General features: G+C 41.5%; 1 non-coding gene across 1 annotated transcript; it reads left to right on the top strand.

The window, feature by feature from the left end:
• Positions 1-5,809: 5,809 nt before the first annotated feature.
• Positions 5,810-5,881, top strand: TRNAQ-UUG (transfer RNA glutamine (anticodon UUG)). Its single transcript has one exon. It is a non-coding gene; the product is annotated as a tRNA-Gln (tRNA).
• The last annotated feature ends 10,221 nt before the right edge of the window (positions 5,882-16,102 follow it).

Here is a 16,102-nt window from a genome sequence, read left to right as displayed (position 1 = left end):
TATAGAATTCTTGGAAGCTTGGCACTCAGACAAATCAGCTGTCAATAGGTACATAGAGAATAACAATAAAAAGCAAAAAGGGAAAAAGATCAAAACACCTCCTTGCCAGCAGTAAATACCCAGATAAGGCAGGGATTAACACCAGGATTACTGCAATACAAACAAGCAGTAAACCAGAGCGTAATCAAGGAATTACCAAAGACAAAACTACGTCCCAGCAGCTCTGACTGAGCAAATTGCCATACAAAATCACAACAAATATTTATTTATTTATTAGATTTGCATGCTGCCTTTCTCTGAAAACTCGGGGCGGCTCACAGGGTAATAGCAAATAGATAATCCTCAATATATACCAGAAAGTAGAAATAAATGCTGAAAACTGGCAAAAAATGTGGAATACTGTGACTGCGTGAGATTTGCAAAGAGCAATAAAGGCGAATGTTTGCCAAATGCCCAAACTGTGACCGTGGAGGGGTGTGTTGGAAGCCATTTGAAAATGTTCGGAAACTCCAGATCGTGCAGAATGCAGCTTCGAGAGCAATCATGGGCTTTTCCAAATATGCCCATATTACTCCAACACTCCGCAGTCTGCATTGGTTGCCGATCAGTTTCCGGTCACAATTCAAAGTGTTGGTTATGACCTATAAAGCCCTTCATGGCACTGGACCAGAATATCTCCAGGACCGCCTTCTGCCGCACGAATCCCAGTGACCGGTTAGGTCCCACAGAGTTGGCCTTCTCCGGGTCCCGTCGACTAAACAATGTCGTCTGGCGGGACCCAGGGGAAGAGCCTTCTCTGTGGTGGCTCCGACCCTCTGGAACCAGCTCCCCCCAGAGATTAGAATTGCCCCCACCCTCCTTGCCTTTCGTAAACTCCTTAAAACCCACCTCTGCCGTCAGGCATAGGGGAATTGAAACATCTCCCCCTTGCCCATGTTGTTTTGGTGTATGATTGATTGTGTGCTTGTTTTTTATATATATTGGAGTTGCTTTTATGAATTTTTTAACCTAAAACTGCCATTGTCATTGTTGTGAGCTGCCCCGAGTCTGAGGAGAGGGGCGGCATATAAATCTAATAAATCTAATCTAAATCTAATAAATCATTGTAAAATTAGGTCATAAGTACCTTTTTGGGGGAAGGAGTCTGTCAAACTTCAAATGGTTGCCAAGCAACCAGCCGTAAGTACTCACCCCATATATTTTCTTTTATATTCACTGAGAGCATATGCACCAAAGACAAATTCCTTGTGTGTCCAATCAGACTTGGCCAATAAAGAATCTATATGACATTCCTAAGAGGTTTTTAAGGGGCGTGCATAAGTGCACCAGCGTGACTACTGTCCCTATCCTAATGTTTCCTTTTATTCATATTGATTTCATGTATTTATGAACTTCAAATACAAACTGAATAAGCAAATGATCACAGATAATCCCCACTCGGTCAAGGACCTTGGAATACTAATAACTAAAGATCTACGTGCCAAAGTACACTGCAACAACATCGCCAAGAAGGCCTCAAGAGTTGTTAATCTAATCCTACGTAGCTTCTGCTCTGGAAATCTCACACTACTTACCAGAGCTTACAAAACTTTCGCCAGATCCATCCTAGAATACAGCTCATCTGTTTGGAACCCATACAACATTTCTGACATTAACACCCTCAAAAATGTCCAAAGATACTTCACCAGAAGAGCCCTTCACTCCTCTACCTGAAACAGAATTCCCTATGAAACTAGACTTACAATCCTGGGTCTTGAAAGCTTAGAACTACGACGCCTTAAATATGATCTAAGTATTGCCCACAAGATCATATGCTGCAATGTCCTGCCTATCAAAGACTACTTCAGCTTCAACCACAACAACACAAGAGCACACAACAGATTCAAGCTTAATATTAACCACTCCAAACTTAACTGTAAAAAATACGACTTTAGTAATCGAGTTGTTGAAGCGTGGAACTCATTACCGGACTCTGTAGTATCATCCCCTAACCCCCAACACTTTACCCTTAGTCTATCCAAGGTTGACCTTTCCAGATTCCTAAGAGGTCAGTAAGGGGCATACATAAGCGCACTAGAGTGCCTTCTGTCCCCTGTCCTATAGTCTCTCCTATATTTCCTATATCTTCTCTACTATATCTCTATAAGCTTCATTGTATATTATTGTGTATTGGACAAAATAAATAAATAAAATAAAATAAAATAAATGTTTATATTTATATCTGTTATTTAATACATGCTTGAAAAAAATAAATACATAAATAAAATAAATAGACTACCCATATAATTTTCAATGAAAGGAACAGAGTTCTTAAAGGTTATCAGAGTTCTTCAAGGTTAGCTGCCCCAGTTCTCGGAGAGGGGTGGCATATAAATCCAATTAATAAATAATAATAAATATCAGACTACCATAAATACTAGATTGAACCACTAGAGGGAGACAAGAGTCCACCTATCCACACGTTGCCTAGACATACAGTATAAGAAATCCAATAGGAAAAACAAACAAACTGATTTGCTTGTATGTTCTCATTGGTTGTCATGATATTAGATTAACTTTTCTGCCCAGATGATGGCTTCCTATATATTACAATTTGAGGAATGCTGTGCCAGGCTAATGTATTTATTTTGAAATATTTCCACCAAATAATACCAAAGACAATATTAACACGGTTTATAATGAATGTTGTTTCAGGAGCATTTTAATAAAAGGAAATGGGTAGAAATGTGTTAAATAAAATATATCTGAAATTTAAAAATGACAGCCCACCCCTGCTTCTTAAACAAAAAATGCCAAAGTAATCAAAGGAACAGAAAAGCTAGGTAGCCTCATTCCATGTGATAAAAGGTTTCATAGTATTGAAATGGCTCATAAATCATAAATGGCTGGGAAAAAAAGTAGAGAAGTATGCAAGTTATACAAACCGTATTAGTGTAAATCGTCGTTATGAATTGTCAAAAGAGAACCCTATATTGTATAGTTGTTACTGTGTTGTTTAATGTTTTTATATGTGTGTTTTCTTTTTCTGGGTTTGTTTTTGGTGTATTGTATTTTCCCCCCCAATGTACATAACTTAATAAAAATATATATATTTTTAAAAAAGAAAATGGCTCATAAAAGGCTCATTCGCTCAGATGGTTATTAAAGTCTCTTAAGATCTTTAATGTAAGTTATTTCAGAGGAGAGGGAATAGAGTGATTACGATAAGCCATTACAAACTGGGAGAGCAAAGCAATTTGGCCTGAGTGCTAAACAAGGGGCTTGAAGGATGAAGATAAGTAGCAATATAAAGACCAAGGTTAGACTAGTTTGTGATTTAAGCTGCAATTCATGAAGCTGGAACCCAGAAAGGGAGTCTTGGTCTATATGGGGAGGGAGGAGGGAGGAACAAAGCAAGGAATGTCGCTTGGCTGCCTCTTTAATGTTCTCATTTTGCTAACTGCATCATGGTTTTCCCACCAGAAAGTTTGGTAGAAGATCAGCCATTTTTTTCTTTAATTTGTGCACCCTACCCAGTGTGAAACTGGAGCAAAAGTATATCACTGAAAGGGTAATAGAGGGTCAACCAGGATAAAATGTGGGTGGGAATCGGGGTGGATGGGTACCAGTGGAAATGAAGATGCGTGCACAGCTCCAGCTGATTGGCAGCTGTCACTTCCTGAATTACTGGGCTCGGCTCGGCTCTCTCTTTTTCCCCTGCTGCTGCTGCTGCGTCTGCACTCCTTGCTTTTTTCCTCTTTCCTTCTTCCTGGCCTTGGACGAGCTTCCCTCTCTCCAGCTCGGCTTCCCTCCAGCCTCACACGGCCACCTCCCGTCTGAGGTGCAAGCAGAAGGCGTGAGTGGAAGCAGCGCTGGCAGCATTTATGCTTCTGGCAGCACCCGTTCATCTAGCTACCCAGCCTGAGGCAGGGGGAGTGACCTAGGAAGGGGGGAAAACGCGAAGCAAATTGTCACCCCAGAGAGCGACACTGGTAAGGTTGTAAGTCGAGGACTTAACAGTTCGCTTGAACGATGATGATCGTTCAAGGCACTCCCACTTGGTCACATGGCCAGCAAGCCACTCCTATCCAGTCATATGACCATTAAGCCACACCCACAAAATAAGCCACACCCACAGTGTGCCAGTTAAAAGTTGGCTGCCCATGACTGGTGGGAATATAAAGTCACGGTATGGCTATTAAAAACAACAACCCTGAAATTGGATAGCACCGTACTCCCCTTTCAGTATGGACTCTCTAACCAAATTCTCCAGGTAGTAGAGGGAATTTGTAGGTTTACCACTTATAAAAGAATAAAAATGGGATAAAAATCAAATCAAACAAATAAACTCAATGCATCCTAATCGGCTTAATGAGGACAGTGGCCCTGCACTGGATCCATTTTGCTAGATACAATAATAACAATAGCACTTAGACTTATATACGGCTTCTCAGTGCTTTACAGACCTCTCTAAGCGGTTTACAGAGTCAGCATATTACCCTCAACAATATGGGTCCTCATTTTACCCACCTCAGAAAGATGGAAGGCTGAGTCAACCTTGAGCCTGATGAGATTTGAACTGGTGAACAACAGCCAGCAGTCAGCAGAAGCGTTACTGCACTCTAACCACTGCGCCACCAAGGCTCATAATGTGCTACACACTGATATTTCCTGCAGGTGAGGAATAACTGAGAGGCATATGGTTACAGATAATAATAACTAGCATAATGAGAGTTAGAAGAACCCATTGAGAATATTTCATTCATTCAGATCTAGGATATGTTCTTTGAGTGTTCCCTTAATTTTTTTGTGCAGTATATATTTATCTGCCATTCAAATGGTACCTAATGCTGTCTGGGCTTTGACAACCATGGTCAAAATGTCCTTCGGGAGTCCCTTCCCTGCCCATGTCCATGTTGTCTAGTTTCTCTGCAATTCTCACAGATCCCTACCAGCCAGACATCAATTGTATCAATTGATTTTTCCTTCACTCAATTTAAAAACGAGCAAGAATTTAACAAAAATATTGGCACGATGAAGAAAATGAAGTGCTCCGATAACATAAATGGTGGCACTGCAGCTCCAGGAAATTTAGCCTTTCTCAACCTTTTAGCAATTTTAAGATGTGCGGACTTCAATTCCCAGAATTCATAGTGTTGTAAAGTTTCTGAGAAACATTGATGGAAGCCCTTTGCAAACTAGATGGTCACTCTGATGGTTGAGCTATGGAGCCCCCCCCCCTGCAGGTTAGTCATAGGATCTTTTAGGAGTACAGTATTTGCATGAGCTGTATGTTGGAGTGCTGTTTTGCAGTAGCTTTGTTCTAATATTTTAGGTCTTAGCAAAATACGGTGATAATAGAAGTATAAAGTTCACTTGGCCTTGAAGGTCATCTAGTTCAACCTCCTGTGTTGTTCAGGAACTGCTAAAATCTATTTGAGTGGACTGAGAGCCTGATACCAGTTGCTGTGCTTCATTAGCTTCCTGGAGTGTCTCCAGATCCTGAGAAATTAACCTGTCCTATCAGGAGCTTTTCTCCTGTATATGTTGCAGTATGGAAACTCTTTCCTGAAGTTCTTTTATCATCTCTTTCAACAAAGACAAAAACATCTACTCTTGGTTCTCTTCAGCCATTGCACATACCTTGCAATGGTACTAGAATGCTTTATCTGCTCCAAGTTGTTTAGAGTCTTTTACTATCACTATCCCCCCACCCCCATCAAAATAAGTAACCACTCTTTCCTGCAGTTTGCTCTCTAGGAATTGGCTTTGCTATATGTCACCTGAAGTTGACGCACAGAGGCCAGAAATGGGCATTAGCGTAATCATTGGTTTTATAGTATAATGGTTAGCACTCTGGACTTTGAATCCAGCGATCCGGGTTCAAATCTCGGTGGAACCTTCTTTTAAGGGGCGTACATGTGCACTAGTGTGCCTTTTGTCCCCTGTCCAATTGTCTTTCCTTATCTCATATATCATATATCTTTTCTTCCTTTCATATATATTCTCTTCTACTTTTATATCATAAGTAGAGGTACCACTGTAATTGTAATTTTTCATTGCCAATAGCCTTATAAGTTAACCACCATTTAATAGGCCCGTATGGAGCGTGAGAGTGACCAGATCCACCTTTCTCTGACTGCAAATCTCACCTTTTCATTTCGTTAAGTAGAAATGCTGCTGCCCTACTAGGAATTAAACAATGTCCAGAAATACTCCTGGACATCCTGACTGACTTTTCAGAGGCAGTTTTATCCCATTCTGGACAGGCTGGCTTAGAACCTGAAAATAAGATGCTCAAAATGTTTGACTGGCTTTCTTTCTGAACAAAAGGCTTTTTGAATTGTGCGGATTAAGCATCAGCTTGTTAGCCTGGGTTCAGCCCATTAAAGACAGCAAACATATTTTGCTGATTTTCCACTGCCTCTACCTTGTGAGCGAAAGAGATGAGTAGCATCTGCATATTGATGGCATTTAATTTTAAAACTCTGGAGGAATAGTGAGAACTCTGAATTTTAAAACCTCCATCAGTCTTTTTCTTTCTAACTTCACATGAAGCATGTGGGCAAAGCAAAGTTATGACAGGCCCCCACGGCATAGAGATGACTACTTACGACAGTGGAATGTGTTTTAAGAAGGAAGCTTTGTATATTACAGCTTGCTGCAATTTTGGCAACATTTGTTTCATCTAAGAGCTCCTTTGGATGAATATTGATGGATTGACATATTTCCACAGTCGGTTCTTAACTTTTTGTTCAGATCAGCTCATTTACACTGTGTGCAATGCCCAAGAATGTATGGGTGATGGCTAATATATCTGTGTTCACATCCATTCATGGATATAAAGACACACAAAGAACATACAGTACAGTGTTCCCTTGACTTTCGCGGGGGATACGTTCCAAGACCGCCCGTGAAAGTCAAATTTCCGCGAAGTAGAGATGCTCCCTTTCTTTCCTTCCTTCCTCCCACTCCCTCCTCCATTCCTGGTTTTACTTACCCCCAGAACCCACGGGGGCAACGGGGCAGCAAGCAGGGGGCTTTGCAGCACTCGCTGCGGCGGTAGTAAGGCTCGGCTTCAATTGGAGCATACAATCACTCCGAGAATTAAAGGGGTGGGATCGGAAGGCTAGGGCAGAAACAGAGCTTTTATTTAAAGAAGCAGGACGGCTGAGGTGGAATGGGGGAAGGAGGAGAGTTAAAACACACAGTATTGTACATCGGGCAGCCCCATTAAACCCTTGGTGTGCAAAAAAACCACAGAGTATTTTTTTAATAATATTTTTTGAAAAACTGTGGTATAGATTTTTGTGAAGTTCGGACCCGTGAAAATCGAGGGAACACTGTAGTGCCATGATAGGGCACATGTACCACAGGTGGCACGCAGAGCCCTCTCTGTGGGCACATGAGCCATCGGCCAGTTCAGCCTCACCGTGCATGTGCTCACACCTCCCACTGGCCAGCTGATTTTCGGCTTCTTTCTGGACTTCTGGGAGACCTGTTTTTTGCCTCCCCAAGCTTTCCTTGAGCCACTAGGATGGTGAAAACAGCTTCCCCTGGGCTCTGGACCTCTCCAGAGGGTGCAGGGGCAGGAGTGGGCTACTGCCTGGATAGGGGGAGGGAATGCAGTGGGGTAGCGAAAATGGAGCTCCACCCCAGAGCACCCAATTTGCGCTGAAAGATGTTGAAAGAAAATGCACAATCCACGGCCACAGTGTCGTAGTAAAAATTTTGGTAGCCCATCACTGGCCCAGGGGGGAGCATGGGATTGTGTACAGATGATTTGGAGCAGGGTGTGTAGGGGGTATCACACGTGCATTGCATAATGGGTGCCGGCAGGTGCATGAGAACATAAGAACATAAGAACATAAGAAGAGCCATGCTGAATCGGGCCAAAGCCCATTGAGTCCAGCATTCTGTGTCACACACTGACCCACCAATTGTACAAGGGGATCTTGAGCAGAAAGAGAAGGCAAAACCCTCCCTTTCCCTTGACCTCCAACAAATGGTACTCAAGGGAATCCTGCCTGCCTCAACCAACATAGAGGTGGCACATGTGTGTGCTGTTGTGCATGCTTTCGGCACACGATGAGAAAAAAGGTTAGCCATCACTGAAGTACTGCTTTCAAGGCAGAACCAAACATTTGTTAAGATTTGTTTTTTGTTTTGTTTGAATGCCGATTTGTATTCTTCTGGGGACTAATACAAAAATTACCAAGAGCGTGTACCAATTTCTACATTGAGAAAACAACTGTTTTCCAAATGCTGCTAGTGAGATGGTTTTACATTTACAGGAATTTTTATAGTATAGAATCACAGGAAGATTTATAACATAAGCTTCTAAGCATGCAGTAAAACTGACATACCAACATCATTCACAATTTGTCCCTAGAATAGAACAGAACAGAATAGAATAGAATAACAGGGTTGGAAGGGACCTTGGAGATCTTCTAGTCCAACCCCCTGTGTAGGCAAGAAACCTTCACTGCTTCAGACAAATGGTTATCCAACATCATTTTAAAACTTCCAGTGTTGGAGCATTAAAATTTCTGGAGGCAAGTTGTTCCACTGATCAATTGTTCTAACTGTCAGGAATTTTCTCCTTAGTTTTAAGTAGTTTTTCTCCTTGATTAGTTTCTACCCATTGCTTCTTGTCCTACCTGAGTCCCTCTTCTTTCTGGCAACTCCTGAGATATTTGGACATTGTTATCATGTCTTCCCTATTCCTTTTTTTCATTAAACTAGACATGCCCAGTTCCTGCAACGGTTCTTCATATGTTTTAGCCTTCAGTCTCCTAATCATCTTTGTTGCTCTTTGCACATTTTCCAGAGTCTCAACCTCCTTTTCTCCTTGTGGCGACCAAAATTGAATGCAGCATTCCAAGTGTGGCCTTACCAAGGCATTATAAAGTGGTTTAAACATGTTACATCATGTGATCTTGATTCACGTGATCTTAATAAGAAACAGCACTTGCCTGTCTCATAATGCAGCTTCCTGGATTCTGTATCACACTGGATTCTGCAATACTACTGTGCTATTATCTTATAACACTGATACCCATTTCAGAAAAGAGAAAAACCAGGGATTTATGTCAAATAGCATTCCTATATTATTTATTCTCTGTTTGTTTCCCAGTCTAACAAATGTTTCGTATTTCTTTCTCTCTCCTCTATTCTCCTGAAGTTAAGATAGCACTTTTGTCTGAGGTTATTAATGTATTATTCATCTGCCTGAAATGATGGTTACATACAGAGCTGTTCCATTTTTTAAATAACGTGGCACCTGACACGATATGGATTGCATGGGGAAAATGCTAAAAGAATGACACCGCGATGGCAAAGTTTGAAAGCAAGATGCAAGCATCATCCATATAAAATGAGAATTAGCTTACCACCCAAGTTTCATAAGGGGAAGATGTTTAGAGAGGTCCTGATCTGGCTGCTATTGCTCAAGAAAGCAATAGATGATGGCTTCTGCATAGCAATCTTTTATCAGACCACACTCAAAGCAAATATCCACCAGCATCTCTTTCAGAAGGCACAATAGTAATAGAATAGAATAGAATTTTATTGGCCAAGTGTGTTTGGCCACACAAGGAATTTGTCTTGGTGCATATGCTCTCAGCGTACATAAAAGAAAAAGATACATTTGTCAAGAATCAATATATGCTATTTAGTTTCCCCAAAAATGCCTTTCATGTGGAACATTTACTTCTCCATGGGTCTGATGGACTTATTGTTTTAAAAAGATCCTGGTTTACTGAAGCTTACTCTGGTAACTGTGCTGTTTATGTACTGGTATTTATTAAATTTATATGATTCCATTTCACTATTGACCCACATACAGACTGGGAGGAACTTCACTTAGCAGTAGTGACTTTGAAAGAGATCTTGGAGTCTTGGTGGATAACCAATTAAATATGAGCCAGCAATGTGTAGCAGCGGCTAAAAAAGCCAACATAATCTTAAACTGCATCAACAGGGGGATACACTCCAAGACTAGGGAGGTATTAATACCACTCTACAACCCCCTGGTCAGACCACACCTGGAGTATTGCATTCAGTTCTAGTCATCACACTTCAAAAGAGACATAGAAACTCTGGAAAGGGTACAGGACGGAGCAACCAAAATGATAAGGGGACTAGAGGCCAAGACATATGAAGAAAGGTTGCTGGAACTGGGCATGGATAGTCTAGTGAAAGGAGGAAGGACATAATAGCAGTATGCAGGTTCTTGAGGGGTTGCCACAGAGAAGAGGGGGTCACACTATTTTCCAGACTACCACAGGGCCAGACAAGGAACAACGGATGGAAGCTGACCAAGGAGAGATTCGACCTGGAAATAAGGAAGAACTTCCTGACAGTCAGAGCGATCAACCAGTGGAACGGCCAGCCAGTGGAGGTTGTGAAAGCGCCAACTCTGGACATTTTCAAGAGGAGATTGGACTGCCATCTGGCTGGGGAGGTGTAGGGTTTCCTGCTTGAGCAGGGGGTTGGACTTGATGACCTGCAGGGTCCCTTTCAACTCTAATAAAATAAATAAATAAGGGTTGTGATGTTGCGCTGGTGCCTCGCTTCTCTCGACAGCTCCAAGGAAGCTTTGGCTTTTGAAAGTTTTCGGCTGCCTATGCGGGCGATCGTGGACCCGTAGAGCCTATGATCTGATAGGGGAATCTTCAGCGCACCTGGGGGTGGACGGCGGGCCCCTCAGACAGCAGGGAAATCCTCCTTTGCCGACTTTCAAAGAGATCGGCTTGCTAGACCGATCCAGAAGTGCGACGTTCCTGACTCTTTTATGGAAGCCACAAGGACGACTAAAGCATTGTTTCCCTTCCCTCGAACTTTACATCGCCTGTTTTTCTTTTTTTCTTTCACTTTGCCCTTTTTTTTGACGGTGTGAATTTTTCCCCCCTGGTCCCGTGAAAGCTCTTTTGGGAGGCTAGGAGGCTGGAACCTCTAGTGAGAGAATAATGCAGAGGACATGGGCCAGAGCAGAAAAGAGTCTTTTCCTAGACCCTGCCAGCTGAAATTCTCTGACAGGTGGGATCTGAAGAAGGCCTCTTCTGCTGGAATGAATAGGATGGGCCAATCCCTTTGGGGTGAAATGTCTAAGATACTCAGAGTTGTTGGTCTTCTTCTGGTGTCATACTAATCCAGCAGGGCAATTAAAGATGGTCCTAGAGGGAGGATTGAGAAGGAAGGAACTGCCAATAAGAGCTAGATGGATCATCATCTAGCTCACATCATCACCACGGCTGATACTATAGCAACACAAATTTATTGGGAGACAATTGAAAACAGTTGTTAGCCTTGGCTGTGGGTTACAGAAGACAGGAAGGTCGTGTCATTCATGTATGCTCATAAAAGATGATAAGCAAGGCACCTCTGAATCAAAATTGGGGGATGTATCCTATGAAACTCCCCCATCCCAGTAAGGACTGAAGTTCATAAGGCATAATCCAATAATTCTCAGACTAGGCTAAGTCATTATATAAACACTTAATGGTATTCCTCAGTCTCAAGACTGAGGAATGAATGACTAACTTTCTATTGATTCAAAAGGTAAAAGGAGAAGGCCCAGAATATAAAATTGTGTATGTATGTGCGTATTTATAGATTTTATCTTGTCTGCAAAAAGCAACTGACATAGCTTTGTCTGTGAGTTTCTGCTGTAAAATAATTCCTGAATACGGATTACAGTAAATGTCTGGAGAGTTGAGATTTATTGCTGGCTTGACAAGAAGTCTTCTAGCAATCTGCAGATATGTTTGACATTCTGAACGTTGTAATCCCTACACATCTAGGCTTGTCAAACATTTGATTTGGGTCCATATTTGAAATGTTGTGAGCTTCTGATAGGACCATTCATACAATTAGCTGGCATAATAGTGAAACATGGTTTGACTGCATTACTATTTATATATTTCTTTTAACCAAAACCCCCCCATTTGCTTCATCAATAGCTAAAAATGAACAGGGCTACTTTTCTTATTTCTGTTCTAATAATGTATATATTCGATTTCAGCACCAACTGCACAGGGAGAATTCATATTAGCAAAATAACTGATGGACCATTACAATACGACTCTGGGTGGCATACAAAATAGATTTTAAAATATCATAAAAAGATCATAAAAGATTAAGAAAAAACAGTTTAAAAAAATCACATGCATACATATCATTCAAGGTCAGAACAGCCAGGTCTTCAATACATCCTGAAAGGTCAATAGAGTGGGGACAATCTGGGTCTCAGCGGGTAGTTGGTTCCAGATAACAGGGACAGTCACAGAGAAGGCCCTTCCCTGTTGTTCTGGTTTCTGGTAGAATTTTAGCTGTTACAAATAACTTTTACTAAATGCAGTATTTCATAAACAAAGAAACTCCATCTTTATTCTCTTCCTTCCGTATTCAAAATACATTTCATACTAGCACATTTCTTCTTCTCCCGTTATCTCTCTTAATTACATTCCTTTTGCATTCCTCCCAGCCTCCTCCGTTCACCAAGATTTATGTATTCACAGCATGATTCAAAAACAGCAGAAATGACTAGAAAATAACACAGAATGAGTTTGCTTGCTTGGAAGCTGAACGGGAACACCTTCCATTTTTGTTCTACAACATTGAAACTCCACTCTTCTTCCCCACTGACCCCCTGACGTACCAAATACATCACTCCAGTATTTAAACCATTCCTCCCCTTAATATCTTCTTCCAAACACTTGTTCCTTACGTTTTTGGACCCTTCTGAATTTAGGATCGACCCAGAAAACGTCTGATTCTTCCTCACTAGATTCTGGACTCATAGGCAACATCCTGTGGCTGGCCTCCCACCTGTTCTACTACCTGTAACCCCGGGCCCACCACTAATTCATAAACACTATCTGTATCAGAGTCCTGAAATTCTTCATAATCCTCCAACTGACCAGGAGTTTGTACAACACCTGTGGGCCCAGCAGTCAACACTGTTTAGCTGATGGGACCTGGAGAAGACCAGCTCTGTGGGATCATACCAGTCACTGGGAAATATGAGGTAAAAGGTGGCCTTGCTGACTTGGACTTCCTTGAGAATTCTGCTGCCTGCTTGAGATGAGCAACCAAAATGATAAGGAGACTGGAAACCAAGACATACAAAGAGAGATTGCTGTAACTGGGCATGGATAGTCTAGTGTAGGGATAAGCAAAGTTGGCTCTTCTAAGATATGTGGACCAACTCACAGAATTGACCAAGGAGAGATTCAACTTGTAAATAAGGAAGAACTTTCTGATGGTGAGAGCGATCAACCAGTGAAATGGCTTACTGGCGGAAATTGTGAACGCCCCATGACTCGACACATTCAAAAAGAGATTGGACTGCCATCTGACTGGAGGGTGGGTGTAGGGTCTCCTGCTTGAGCAGGGGAGTGGACTAGATGACCTGCAAACTCTCTTTCAACACAAACAGACAGACAGACAGACAAACAAACAAACAAATAAACAAACAGACAGACAGACAAACGCGTTTCTCCAACACTAAATATTAAGACATTGTTATTCTGTGTTTCTCTCACACACAGAAAGGTGTTTATCTTTGACTACTGCAATATTTTTCCACCCTTTCTATTAGAAATAAGATTTAACATCACATACAGAAGAAGTACCGCTTTTTGTTGCAAGAATGAAGGGAAAATAACCCTTATATGCGTTTGTGCTGTTCTCAAGTTGACTTAGTACCTTCTCCTAACCAGTGTTCCCTCTAATTTTTTTGGGGGGGGTGGGCGGAAAAGTATAGTGTCTGAGCGGCAGTCCCTTTGGGACTGGGCAGCACAGAAATAATAAATAAATAAATAAACAAACAAACAAACAAAAAACCCACCCTGTTTTGCCTCAGAGAATTTCAAAATAAAATACTGTACTGTGCGTCTATAACAGTGAGCTCATAATAGGGCAACTCTATCAATATCAAAATGCCACTTAAATAGTTGAGCTAGTTTCAAACTAGATTTTGATTTTCTTTCTCTCTTCCTTACTCCCATTCTTTTTCTTTCTCTTTTCCTTCCTCTCTTTTTTCTATCTGTTTCTCTCTCTTCCTCTCTTCCTCTCTCTCTCCTTCCCTCTCACTCTTTCCCTCTCGGCTTCTGGGCAGGTTTGGAAAACTCTGAGTTGATGATGATTTTTAAGTGAGCGATTGCTCACTGCTCAGCTTAGAGGGAACTATGCTCCTAACTCATTTTATTGTCAGTTCAGAGGAGAATAGCATATTCCGTCTCTTAGATGGCAGCTCTCTGGATACTAAATAATAATTTATTAGATTTGTATGCCGCCCCTCTCTGAAGACTCGGGGCGGCTCACAACAACATAAACAGTGTACAAATCCAATTATTAAAAATACAGTTTAAAACCCTTACGATAAAATAATCACACAATCCAATCAAACCATACACCAACCTTGACAATTGGGTGGATCCTGGATCTGATTCAAAACAAAAACCTTGACTTTGTTTCAGATTGGTCTAACACCTGGCAACTTCAAATATCAACCAACAAATGCTCTACCCTCCACATCGGCAAAAAGAATCCAAACCTCACATATGAACTGAATAAACAAATTCTTGCAGCCAACCCACACTCAGTAAAAGACCTTGGAATACTAATATCAAACGACCTAAGTGCTAAAGCCCACTGCAACAATATCGCCAAAAAGGCTTCCAGAGTTGTTAACCTGATTCTACGTAGCTTCTGTTCTGGCAATCTCACACTACTGACTAGAGCCTACAAAACCTATGCCAGACCCATTCTCGAATACAGCTCATCTGTCTGTAACCCACACCACATCTCAGACATCAACACTCTCGAAAATGTCCAAAGATATTTCACCAGAAGAGCCCTTCCCTTCTCCACTTGAAACAGAATACCCTACGAAAATAGACTAACTATCCTGGGTCTAGAAAGCTTAGAACTGCGGCGCCTAAAACACGATTTAAGTATTGCCCACAAGATCATATGCTGCAACGTCCTGCCTGTCGATGACTACTTCACCTTCAACTGCAACAACACAAGAGCACTCAACAGATTCAAACTTAATATTAACCGCTCCAAACTTGACTGTAAAAAATATGACTTTAACAATCGAGTTGTCGAAGCGTGGAACTCATTACCGGACTCAATAGTGTCAACTCCCAACCCCCAACATTTCTCCCTTAGACTCTCCACGATTGACCTCTCCAGGTTCCTAAGAGGCCAGTAAGGGGCGTATATAAGTGCACTGATGTACCTATCGTCCCCTGTCCAATTGTCTTCCCTTATCTTAAATATCATACATATTCTCTCCTTGTCTGTCCGTCCGTCCGTCCGTCTGTCCGTCCGTCCGTCCGTCCGTCCGTCCGTCCATCCATCCATCCATCCATCCATCCATCCATCTATCTATCTATCTATCTATCTATCTATCTATCTATCTATATATCATATATATTCTCTCCTTATCTCTTATATCATGCCTGGCAGTGGAATCTGAACTGCCAACTAATTACCATCTCTGTCGGGGCCATGTGGAGGCTGCTCAGAAGAGGTTTGAGAGCCGTACGGAGCAACGGAAGCTGTGGGGATTCAGAGATGTCGCCCAAAAGAACTAAGAACTCTTGGGGGGAGACTGGGGTGACCAGCGATTATTGGGACTGCTACAGGGAGAGAACTTGGAACAATCCCAAACAAGATAAGAGTCAGACCCTGGGGTGCCGGTTAATGGCAGTTGCCAACACTGAGAAGTCCACTCTTTTATTGCACTTTAAGATTAAGACATTGGCTTTAAGACACTTTAAGACACTTTGAGACCAAGACATCAGTTAGCCTGGAGTTTGGTTCCCTCTTGCTGCTGTTCTTTGCCTTCATTTCTATTTAATAATTAATTTATAGTTCCTAATTGAGGTTTATATTAATGTTTTTATACTTACTGTTTTTAATCAATTGATTTTAAGGGTAGTGTTTTTAATAATTTATTTTTTAAATTAAATTAATTATTAGGGTTTTAGAAATGGATTTTTATGGGAATGAATTTAATGGGGGTGGGTGGGAGGGGGATAGTAAATGGAATGGGTTTGGGGGGTGGGATTATAGTATGTATGAATTGAATGGTTATGTTTTAAATAAT

Source organism: Erythrolamprus reginae, chromosome 3 (assembly GCF_031021105.1).
Source record: "Erythrolamprus reginae isolate rEryReg1 chromosome 3, rEryReg1.hap1, whole genome shotgun sequence".
In the NCBI taxonomy this organism is placed as follows: domain Eukaryota; kingdom Metazoa; phylum Chordata; class Lepidosauria; order Squamata; family Dipsadidae; genus Erythrolamprus; species Erythrolamprus reginae.
This window is presented reverse-complemented; position numbering and strand designations above follow the sequence as displayed.